Consider the following 13,012-nt stretch of genomic DNA (forward strand, 5'->3'; position numbering starts at 1 on the left):
TTGGATCTCCTTGCAGTCCAGGAACGCTCAAGAGTCTTCTCCAACACCACAGCTCAAAAGCATCAATTCTTTGGTGCTCAACTCTCTTCACAGTCCAGCTCTCACATCCATACATGACCACAGGAAAAACCATAGCCTTGACTAGACGGACCTTTGTTGGCAAAGTAATGTCTCTGCTTTTGAATATGCTATCTAGGTTGGTCATAACTTTCCTTCCAAGGAGTAAGTGTTTTTTAATTTCATGGCTGCAATCAAAATCTGCAGTGATTTTGGAGCCCCCAAAAATAAAGTCTGACACTGTTTCCACTGTTTCCCCATCTATTTCCCATGAAGTGGTGGGACCAGATGCCATGATCTTCGTTTTCTGAATGTTGAGCTTTAAGCCAACTTTTTCACTCTCCACTTTTACTTTCATCAAGAGGCTTTTTAGTTCCTCTATTGAGTTAGATGAGTATAGTATGATGTAGTTTGTTACTGACTCCTTATGGTTACTGATTGGTCAGGTGGGTTGTTGGGCTACAAACCTCTGATGAGTTTCCAAACACAAAGAGCCCATGAGAAACCTTCCTGAGACCCAGACACCAGTTAAGTTGCAAAGAGGTCTGGCTATATTTTTGTGATATTTGTGTTTTCACATGTACTTTAGATTTTCTGGCAAAGGTACATGCTTATTATTTATATGTAAGTTTGTGTAGGATTCCTAAAAATATATATGCATTGATATTTGATATGCATATATAAACATATATATATATATATATATAAAACCTTTGGAAATAATTATTCAAGTACTTTACATAATCAATGGCTAAAATGTATTTATCCATTCTATCTATATTCATTTCACTAGTTATGATTTGGCTGTTAACAGTGGATTTTTCTAGTATTTTTACTTGTGAGATTAGAAAACACTGCAATGAGTTAAATATTCCTTACCTCAACAAACTTATTGTCCACCTATGGTTTTCTGAATATCGGACACAAAGATTAATTAAAACATTGTTCTAGAGCATAAGAATATCTCTATCCCGGTAATAAATTTAAGTGTGAAACATTGCAGTTAGTGTGAGATCAAAATATAATTATATGAAGAGGATTATGAGAACATAGAGCAGTGGTTGAGAGGGAAAAACTTGGAGAGTAGACTGGAAGTAACAATATCATGGCATCCGGTCCCACCACTTCATGGGAAATAGATGGGGAAACAGTGGAAACAGTGTCAGACTTTATTTTTCTGGGCTTCAAAATCACTACAGATGGTGACTGCAGCCATGAAATTAAAAGACGCTTACTCCTTGACCAACCTAGATAGCATATTCAAAAGCAGAGACATTACTTTGCCAGCAAAGGTCCGGCTAGTCAAGGCTATGGTTTTTCCTGTGGTCATGCATGGATGTGAGAGTTGGATTGTGAAGAAGGCTGAGCGCCGAAGAATTGATGCTTTTGAACTGTGGTGTTGGAGAAGACTCTTAAGAGTCCCTTGGACTGCAAGGAGATCCAACCAGTCCATTCTGAAGGAGATCAGCCCTGGGATTTCTTTGGAAGGAATGATGCTAAAGCTGAAACTCCAGTACTTTGGCCACCTCATGTGAAGATTTGACTCATTGGAAAAGACTCTGATGCTGGGAGGGATTGGGGGCAGGAGGAGAAGGGGACGACAGAGGATGAGATGGCTGGATGGCATCACCAACTCGATGGACGTGAGTCTGAGTTAACTTCGGGAGTTGGTGATGGATAGGGAGGCCTGGAGTGCTGCGATTCATGGGGTCGCAAAGAGTCGGACACAACTGAGCGACTGATCTGATCTGATCTGAACAATATCTCTAAAGAAGTTTTATGATGATCCAAGGAGGATAAATGGGGGCCTGAAATGAGGCAGTGGCAGATGGTAGATGCTGAATAAATGTCTATGGGATGAAAAGGTGAATAAGGCTGACAGAAGAGGTATTTAGGAGGTAGTATCAATAAATTTTGGTCATTCATTAAATGTAGAGGATAAAAGAGGGAAGAATTCAGGAGTCTTTGCTGACAATTCTAATATACAACCATAAGGTCATCAGTGGACGTGGGCACTTCTTGGAAGGGTCCCTTTGTGGAGCAGCTCATTCATTAAGTATCTGGCATGTTGAGTTGGAAATACCCAGAAATATATGTCCACAGACTATTAGGGAAAGAGAAGGGGGGCAGTTCATGAACCTGTAGAACTTTCACCTTAGGAATCTCTGTCAGTGTGGTAGAGGAAGTCATTGGAGTGAATTAGATTACATAATGCACAAAGAGGACAATAAATGACCTTGAGGGATGCCAACACTTAGAGGCAGGCAGAAGAAGAGGAACTGATGAACAAGTCCTGGAATGAGCTTTTATTGAGGCTGAAGGAGAACCAGGCAAGGGCAGGGTAGTTGACATCAAGTGGGTAGAGCTTTTCAGGAAGGAAGTTGTATACCCATTGCAAGAGAATGCTACAGAGAGACCATTGGCTTTTGCAGGTGGGTAAGGATGGGATTTCTTTGGAAGGACTGATGCTAAAGCTGAAACTCCAGTACTTTGGCCACCTCATGTGAAGAGTTGACTCATTGGAAAAGACTCTGATGCTGGGAGGGATTGGGGGCAGGAGGAGAAGGGGACGACAGAGGATGAGATGGCTGGATGGCATCGCTGACTCGATGGACATGAGTCTCGGTGAACTCCGGGGGTTGGTGATGGACAGGGAGGCCTGGCGTGCTGCAATTCATGGGGTCTCAAAGAGTTGGACACGACTGAGCAACTGATCTGATCTGATCTGAAGGATGGACAGGGAGAGAGGAACGGGAAAGAGCCACTGCACAGGACCACTTCAAGTTCAGTGCCAAAGAAAAGATAAATGGAAAGCTCCATGAGTGAACCAAGTCAGAGAATGGCTTTGGAACATGAAAATGTTAGCATTTTGTAAACAGAAAGAACCTAATAGAAACAAAATAGAGCTATAGGAAAGAGAGAAGAGATTTAAAAGATAGATAGTCCAGGTGGAAAGCACTCACCTTTCCTCAGAGATGCAAACAAAATAGGTGCAGAAGGAAGAAACTGTAACATCAGTGGTAAATTCATCCAGCTGGGCCATTTTTCTCAGGAATGGAAAGCCAGACATTTGCTCATGAGAGATTTGCAGTATCAATAGAGGACTTAAGAAAAAGGCTAAAGCTGCCTTGGGCAAGCTGACTGGTTGTGTATATTTCCTTTGTAGAATCACTTGTTTTCCCACTTGTCTGATTTATTGACATGTTCTCCAGGTATATAACTTTTCTACTATATATGTTTCTAATTAAGCAAATCTAATCTGTAAGTTTGGAGAAGGCAATGGCAAGTCACTCCAGTACTCTAGCCTAGAAAATCTCATGGACGGAGGAGCTTGGTAGGCTGCAGTCCATGGGGTCACTACTAGTCGGACACGACTGAGTGACTTCATTTTCACTTTTCACTTTCATGCATTGGAAAAGGAAATGGCAACCCACTCCAGTGTTCTTGCCTGGAGAATCCCAGGGATGGCGGAGCCTGGTGGGCTGCCGTCTATGGTGTTGCACAGAGTCAGACACGACTGAAGCAACTTAGCAGCAGCAGCAATATGTAAGTTTACAGAAATTAAAAATGTGTGTGTAGTTATTCCATTACCAAAAGAGCTCTACTTTCAAAAAAAAAAAATCTTTTAAATAGTGCATTCAAATTATTACTAGATTTTCCAAGATCTTTTTGCACGTCACCTTCTAAGAAAACATCTATATTTATATCTATATTTATAACTATATCTATAGTTAGTATCCATGGACAAGAATACTTAATAAATATAAAAAAATAATAAAGATTATGCTAATTAAAAAAAAAAGAAAACATCTAATAAATAAAGAGAGGCAAACTGTTATATCCAAACATTATCTACAATGTAGGTCTTCTCTTCCTGCTCTTTTAACAGCTGCAGTCCTGTTAGACTACAAATGAATCCTCATTTCTTTGTGCATCTACCGATACAGTGATGATGCTCCAGCATCTGTACATCTCTAATTACATTTTGTTTTGCAAAGAACTCCAAGGTAACAAATTGGCTTCTTCATCTTGCAGTTCATATGCTGCTGCTTCCTCCCCTCCCTCATACATCCATTAACTGTCTTAATGGAATTCTATCTTAAACTTTAAAACGTGTCATCAGTTGGTGGTTTCTATCATTTGTACTGTGTCAGAGCATAGATAAGAAGTGGACAAGTGGGGCAGAGGCTTAAGAAGTCTTCTGCAGCACATGAGTTGACATACATACAGGTCCGCCATGTTTCTTTGTCTGGTACAGAGTCCCATGGGCTTTTCAGTTTCATTCCTCACAAGACCACACGAAAAAAGTAGGTCCTCTGACTGACACCATTCATTTCTCATCATTGAGAAATGGATAAAATGAAGAGAATGATTTCAGAATTCTGTTTCAAAGTGAACTAATTTGCTTTCATGAGTGTTAAGCTATAATCCGGGCATTTCTTTTGTTTTTTTTTTTGAAATAAAAATGAGATGTTGGACAAGGCACTTGTGAAAACAGGTAACAGTATGACCAGCCATCCTTTCACTGCATGCTTCTGGTGCCTAATCTTTTTTGTGCAGAATCAAGTGTAAAAAGGGAAATTATTGTAAAAACTGACAAGCAGTATCCTTCAGTGACCTCAGAAAGCACAAAGTACGATTCTATTGAAATTGTAGTCTTCTTTTCATGAGCACTTTTCTGAATTTGGAACTCCTTTGCTATTCTGGAAAGCTTGGCTTGGAAAGACATTGGTAGGTGTGAGTGAGCAAGGCTCTGACAAATGGTAAATGACAGCACAATAAACAGAGAACCTGTTGCATTTTCACTGAAAGCAAAATTCATATATTAAAATTCTATCCAAAATTTAAGTCTTTTGAAGCCATAATGATAAAAATACTATGTAACTGAATGAATATTATTGCTCCTAAAAACTCATTGCTTTGGGGCCTGGGGTGTGAGCTGGCATTGTCCACTTGCAGTGATTTACTTCTAAAGACTGGTTCACATTTTTTTTCAGTACTCATTTTTTTCGGTACTCAACACAAGACACAGATTTAGATATCCACAGCCTTTAAATGTGAAACAGAACATGACCTTGATCTCATTAACTGTGAATCACTTGAGCATAGGCCCCAAAACTATTAACTTTTCATCGTGTCTTCCGCCTGAAGCCCTTGCCTTACCTTTACAATCTTATTGTTTCTTAGAGCCCAAGGAGAAAATGATGGTATTTTGCACATGTTCAGATTAAGGCACCAATCACTTAAGTCACTTGCTTTAGGTTTATTCATCAGTAAACAGAACTAAAAATACCCAAGTTTTCCTGGCTGAGAGACCAGGAAGTTTGGTCACCCTCCTAAATACCATTATCTCTAATCTCAGTGAATGATACTACCCACCATTCACCAAGTGTTCATGCTGAAATCTTGGTAGTAATCCTTGATTCCTTTCTCTGGTACCCTACATCTAATCAGCCAGTAAGTCTGGTTGTTTCTACCCATAAATATATCCTAAACATACTGCTCAATTCTCTACTACCACCCTGGTCCAAGCAACCATCGGCTCCCTTTTGGACAACTACAGTAGTCTCCTAACTCACCTCCCTGTGTTATCATTTCATAAATTCTTCTCCACATACCAGTGAGAATGATCCTAGGAAAACATGGCTCGGATCACCCCTCAGGAGACTCAGAAATCACACTTAGATCACATCCAAATTTCTCTCATGCTCTATCAGACTATATGGCCTCTGATCAGCTCCTCCACCTCACAGCCTGCATTCACTCTTCTCATTCACCTTGATCTTGCTCATTTCAAGGTTTTTGTACTTGCTATTCTTTCTTCCTGGAATGCTCTTCTTCCCAGAATTCCTGCTATTTTATTCAAGGGTCTGTCAATATTACCTCTTTAGACAGCCTTGAAATGACTCTATTACCATGCCATGCTTTATTTTTCTTAGTATACGTCATACTATGAGACTATATATATACACACACATTATACATATATATGCATGTATATATATGTATATATTATATACATTTTTATATATGCTTATATATATATAATATAAACACGCTATATACCTGCTTATATGTATTTAACATACATTTTATAACTATATACACATGTAATAAAAGTATATGTGTATTTGTATAAATATATATATATATATACTTTTCTGGCTCCACCACTAGATAATTAATTTTATTGATTCAAAGATCTGGTCTTTTCACCTCTAACTTTAGTGCCTAGGATAATGTCACAGGTAGTCAATAATTATTAAATTAGTTGGATGGGTAGATGGTTATTTCCTTATGATGTATTCTTAGGTGGGAATTACTTGTAGAGTGGTGTGAACTTCACGTATGTCTCAGAATGGTTCTGCTGCTCCACATTTCAGTCAAGCAGGTACTATATCTTATCTTTCCATCTCTGATAAGCTTTAAATCTTTGCCATTTCTCAGTGGCAGAAAATATTTTTAGTTGTTATTTGTACAACTTGATAAACCAACACATGTGTTATCAAAAACAAAAATGCAAGGACATTTTTACTTCCCATAGAGTATCATAACCTTCATTAACCCTTCTGGGAAATTAGTCAAGAAGTGAGAACTCAGAGAAGAAAACACAGAAGCAAAAGATATGCCTTTAAGAAGGTTTCCTAGGTTTCATGCAAATTTGCAACCTTAAAGAAACTTTATTAAAACAGACTTATTTGTCTGGTTCTCAGCAAATTTTGCCTATAATGTGCTATGTTTATATGGCACCATGTAACTAAGATATACAAAGATATTTCCATCCACTCACTTACCTTTATTCAACAATGTCAGGCCTTCACAAAAGTATTACTGAGACTGAACATTCTTATTCTCTACTCCCTCAAAACAGAAGAGCAATAAGAAGCACTGGCTTAGGATTCAGAAGCCTGTAGTTGAATCCATGCTCTACCATTTTAGTAACTGGATGAATGTGGGAAGTTATTTAGTCTGTCTAAGACTTGGTTATTTTTTATTTATGAACAATTGTAATTATAACACAACATTAGAGAGAGGGAAGCATACCACTCTCTGGGGAGATAATCTATAATATATGTATCTGAAAAAGGACTCCTGTTCCTATAAATCATTAAGAAAAAAGCTTACAATCTATTTTTTTTTAATGAGGGAAATATTTGACCAAGCAATTCACAAAAGAAGATATACAGTTAGCCTATAATATGCAAAGATGTTCCACATCATTAGTCACCCACCAGTACAGCTAAAGTCAAAAGGACTGAAAACAGTGATACTATTGTTAGAGAGAATGTAGAACTATTGGAGTTCTCATACATTGCTGGTAGAAATATAAATCAGTACTGCCATTTTGGAAAACTCTTAAGAGTCTACTAAAGATAAATATATATGTAGAGAGATAGACAGAAAACATAAATGAGTATTTATGGCTATCAAAAACATGTCTAAGAATGTTTATTGTAGCATTACTCAAAATAGCCAAAAATTGAAACATTTCAAATGCTCATTAATACTAACGTAGATAAATAAACTATGGCATAGTCATACAATGAATACTATCCAACTATCAGGAAGAGTACAAACTTCTATAATATGTGCAACAATATGGATGAATCTCAGACATAATGTTGTATGAAAGAAGACAAGTATAAAATAATATATATTGGGCAATTCCATTTATATGAAGTTCGAAAACAGGCAAAACAGATCTAAGTTGATAGAGATGAGAATGGTGGTTATCTTTGAAGGGAAGGGGAGTATCAACTAATTGGGGATTCAGTGGACCTTTCCAGGGTGGTGGAAACATTCTATATCTCTATATCTTATATATTAATATCTTATATCTTATGTATATCTTAGGTTAACATAAATGTATTTGTTCTTGTTGTTCAGTCACTAAGTCATATCCAACAGTGTGACCCCATGGACTGCAGCACACCAGGCCTCCCTGTACTAACTCCCCAAGTTTGCCCAGATTCATGTCCATTGAGTCGGTGGTGCTATCCAACCATCTCATCCTCTGCCACCCTCTTCTTTTACTCTTTCTGGAGCTATTAGTAACTCTCCTCTGCTCTTCCGTCATAGTATATTGGACACCTGCCAACCCGAGGGCTCATCTTTCTGTGTCATATCTTTTTGCTTTTTTATACAGTTGATGGGGTTCTCACGGCAAGAAAACCAGAGTGGTTTTCCATTCCCTTCCCCAGTGGACCATGTTTTGTCAGAACTCTCCACCATGACTCATGCGTCTTAGGTGGCCCTGCACAGCATGGCTCATAGCTTCATTGAGTTATGCAAGCCCCTTCACCACGACAAGGCTGTGATCCATGAAAGGGACACAAATATATACATAGGTATAAATTCATTAAACTTTGTGTACTTTACAGTATATAAGTTATATCTCAATAAAAAAGAAATAAATAGGTACAGATAATTACCAGTACTGCATTAGAGGATATGAAAAATAAACAAGATAATGAACATAAGTTCTTACCATATTGCTTGGTCTATAGAGAGTATTCAACTAGTATTGGCTATTAATTTGTGATTATTATGGCTGCTTTTGCTATCACTCTAAGCTATAACTGCCAGGAACATCTACTAGATCACTTTTTGTTTGTTTTACATAAAAGTAAACTTCTTGAAATAAGGATTGAGCCTCTGAATTCAGCTTCTAAGAACACTGCTCCAACCAACTTAACAGTATTAGTTACGTATACAGACATAGGAAACAAACTAATGGCTACCAAAGTGTTAAGAAAGGTGGGGGAATAAATGAGGAGTTTGAGATTAACATATACACACTACTACATGTAAAACAGACAACCAACAAGGACCTACTGTCTAACACAGGGAACTATGTTCAATATTTTGTAATATCCTATAAGGGAAAAGAATCTGAAAAAGAATAGATATATATGTAAGTATAACTAAATCACTTTGCTATACACCTGACACTAACACAACCTTGTAAATCAACAAGCTTCAATTAATATATTTAAATATATATTAATTATATATATAATTAACATATATATATATATATATATAGGCTACCCAGAGGTAAAAGAATCTGCCTGCCAGTGCAGGAGACCTAGGAGACCTGGGTTTGATCCCTGGGTCAGGAAGATCCCCTGGAGTAGGAAATGACAACCCACTTCAGTATTCTTGCCTGGAAAATTCCAGGACAGCGGGACCTGGCAGGCTATAGTCCATAGTGTTGCAAAAAGTTAGACATGAATCAGCGACTGAGCACACAGATATGTATATATATTGGTTGTATATAAAAGGAGGCTTGCTATTATGGTAAAGTTTACTTATTTAGTGTAAAAATTTTAACTCCTAAAAATGCATTTAGCTCAAGAGTTTTGTTCCCTTTTAGAATTAAGAATTTTTTAAAAAATTACTTTGAAATGCATGAAAACATATTCAACCTGTTTAGTATAAAAAGAAATGAAAATCAAATTGACAATGAGGTACTGTATTACATCTGTCATATTGGCAAAAAACAATGGATGCTTAGGCTGGTAAAGGTACAGGGAAGCCAGCAATTTCTTACAAAGCTCTAAGAGTATTAATTTGTATAACCATCTGGAGGGCAATTTGGCAATGTGCATCACAAGCTTTTTGTCTCAACAATTTCTCTTCAAAGTTTAGGTCCTGAGGAAACTATAATACAAGTATACAGAGCTGTCTGTACACAGTGCTGTTTATTGAGTATATGCGAATTCAGTGGCATACACACATGATTGCCTATATACTCTGTTGAATCTTCCTTTCTCATTCCTCAAAGGCACTGTCAGATATCAGAAGAAAGTCTGGTCTTATCTGCAACTTTAGGCTCTTATCCAACTGAACACTGCCTTCATCCTGGCTCAGATTGGACCACGGGAAGAGGCATAGCTTGCCCTTTCCTTCTTCCCCATTACATCATTTCTGATTCTTACCCTTTCCAATCTTTAGGGATGGGAGAAGGAATGGAAGGGAGGGCGAATACTTTGGTACTTAAGGACAACTATTGATGCCTTCTGCATGGGAGGTATCCAGATGCTTCTCAAAGACCATGAGTAAGGTCTCCACGTGGTTCAATTCTTCCTCAGTCCTGACCACTAAAGATCCACTCCTCAGGCTCTTACTGCCAGGGTCCTGATGATCAGCCCTCTTGTGTTTATACCAATAGCAAGGCTCAAGCCTGGCCACCTTTTCTCAGCTTCATCTCTGTCCAGCCTTCCTTTCCTCTACCTCACCTGGCATGAGAGACAGATCACCAAGGCCTAAAGTCGTTTGATGGGGGAATGAAATACCAGTGTCCCCTTGTTACATGCATATCTAGCTTTACTTATCTGTCTGGATTCAGAAGCCTCCAACCAGACAAGAAACTTACAATGCCAGCAAGTCCTCCAATCCTTATACAGTCCAAGTGGTAGGTGATAGGGTCTTGGTAACAGGATAAGTCTACTATCTTTTTTTTAAATGCTACCAGTATGTGTCTGGGGGTTCTTTGAGGACCTTTTCTAAGGTACTGAATTACCTGATACCAATTGCTTTCAGTTTGGGGTTGTGGGCTTCATTCCCAGGTAAAAGAATTCCTACTCTATCTTTTTAACAATAGTAAAAGTGCAAACCAGAAATAACCTAAATATCAAAAGATTTGTTAAATATAGTATATCCATGTAAGTATACATCATTTGGTGTTATAAATTATGATCCAATTCTATCTATATTTATTGAAATGGAAAGATATTCTTGACACATTGCTAAGCAACAAATGTTAATAATAGAACATTATGTTTCTGTCTATTCATGCTGCTGCTGCTGAGTCGCTTCAGTTGTGTCCGACTCTGTGTGACCCCATAGACGGCATCTCACCAAGCTCCCTCGTCCCTGGGATTCTCCAGGCAAGAACACTGGAGTGGGTTGCCATTTCCTTCTCCAATGCATGAAAGTGAAAAGTGAAAGTGAAGTCGCTCAGTCGTGTCCGACTCTTAGCGACCCCATGGACTGCAGCCTACCAGGCTCCTCCGTCCATGGGATTTTCCAGGCAAGAGTACTGGAGTGGGGTGCCATTGCCTTCTCCACTGTCTATTCATATACACTATTATATACAATAATATGGAGTAATAGATATCGAAGCATAAGCGTCCAAGTCAAGGATCAGCAAACTGCTACCTGCAGGCTAAATCTAGCCTGCTGCCTCTTTATCTGAGTTTGTTCAATCACACATGCTGCTGCTGCTAAGTCACGTCGGTCGTGTCCGACTCTATGCAACCCCACAGACGGCAGCCCACCAGGCTCCCCTGTCCCTGGGATTCTTCAGGCAAGAACACTGGAGTGGGTTGCCATAATCACATGTGCAGGTGGCTACTTTCCTGCTATTACAGCAAAGTTTAGCACAAGTTGAAACAGAGACTGTGTGGCTTAAAAGCTCAATATGTTTATTATCCAGTGCTTTACAGAAAAAAGTTTGTTGACTTTTATTTTAGATAATAGAATCATGGGCGATTTTAATTTTTTTAAATGTTTGTCTAACTTTATTTTCTATATCAAGCATTTATCATATAAAATATTGCATGTATCTGTTATTGATATGTTATCTGTTATTGAAGCCATTGACACCTGATTAGAAAAAAACTTATTTATAACATTAAACTCAAGAGTAAACCTCGTGTAAACCAAAAGTTGATTATAGCTTCCAAAGTTCTACTTCAAATAAGGTCTACGATATAGTTAGAATATTCATTTGTTTTTAAAATCAAGACCTGTAAATGGACATGACTCTTCTAATTACCAACAGTATTAGTTTCTGAAAACTGATTTCAGAATTCTTACACGTTCTTTTCATCTTCCATGTCAGAGGATTTGTGCTCTGAGGCTGTCTATAAGTAAAATAGTGTTAAGCTGGGTCAATTCGAGTAAAATTTTTGGAGTAAAAAAAATAGTGATACATAAATATTGAAAACTGATTTCTTTCACCTGGTTTATCAACTGGAAATTAAAACATTCCAAAAAGAGAGATTTTCAAAATGTTTTGAGCTTTGGAAAATAAGTGAATCAGAGTGGGACCTTTCAAGAAAGCTACTTTGAAAAACTAAATTCATTTGGATGCATAAATTATGGATATTTGTTATAAAGGGCAATTCTGATGCAGCTCAGCAAATTTTACTTCAAAATCCTGCAGGATAAAACCTTAAGAAAGGAGTTTGAGTAATCAGGAAATAATTAAGACAGTCAGAAAACCTGCTAATTAACATTAGGTGAGGGAATACTTGAAACTGGAATTCATATTAACCAGAAGTTCCAGATGACATGCATCTTTATTAAAAGAAACAGAAGTAAACAGTTCATTAATTAAACTTTCAAATACACAAAATAAGAAGGCTGTAAAAATGTCAGTAAGGGAAGAGAAATAACACACTTTGATAAAAATATCTAACAATTAAAATGAGAATAATAAAATTAGGCTTTGATGCTTATAAGTATACATATCCAAAAAGAAAGTCAGAATTTAAACTATTGCTCAGAGACTTTCCTGCCGCAGAATCCCCTGAATATGATGACACCATTTACACATTTCCAAAGTCAATATGTTCCTAATATCCTCAAAGTTTAAGACTCTAATCTATCTAGGGCATGCAAACTAAAACATAAATTATCTAAATGTGAACCGTGTAAATCTTAAACACTCCGTAACTTTTTAAAAGGGAAACAGCTATTCATAGTATCTACTTTCGGAGAAGGCGATGGCACCCCACTCCAGTACTCTTGCCTGGAGAATCCCATGGACGGAGGGGCCTGGTGGGCTGCAGTCCATGGGGTCGCTAAGAGTCGGACCCGACTGAGCGACTTGACTTTCCACTTTAATGCATTGGAGAGGGAAATGGCAACCCACTCCAGTGTTCTTGCCTGGAGAATCCCAGGGACAGGGGAGCCTGGTGGGCTGCCGTCTGTGGGGTTGCACAGA

At 38.0% G+C, this 13,012-nt stretch overlaps 1 protein-coding gene across 8 annotated transcripts in view; it reads left to right on the top strand.

Annotated features, from left to right (window-relative positions):
- The window catches only part of ZNF385B (zinc finger protein 385B), a 368,588-nt gene that overhangs the window by 345,483 nt on the left and 10,093 nt on the right, over window positions 1–13,012 (top strand). The window lies entirely within an intron of this gene.

This window comes from Bos indicus x Bos taurus, chromosome 2, assembly GCF_003369695.1.
Source record: "Bos indicus x Bos taurus breed Angus x Brahman F1 hybrid chromosome 2, Bos_hybrid_MaternalHap_v2.0, whole genome shotgun sequence".
Classification (NCBI taxonomy): domain Eukaryota; kingdom Metazoa; phylum Chordata; class Mammalia; order Artiodactyla; family Bovidae; genus Bos; species Bos indicus x Bos taurus.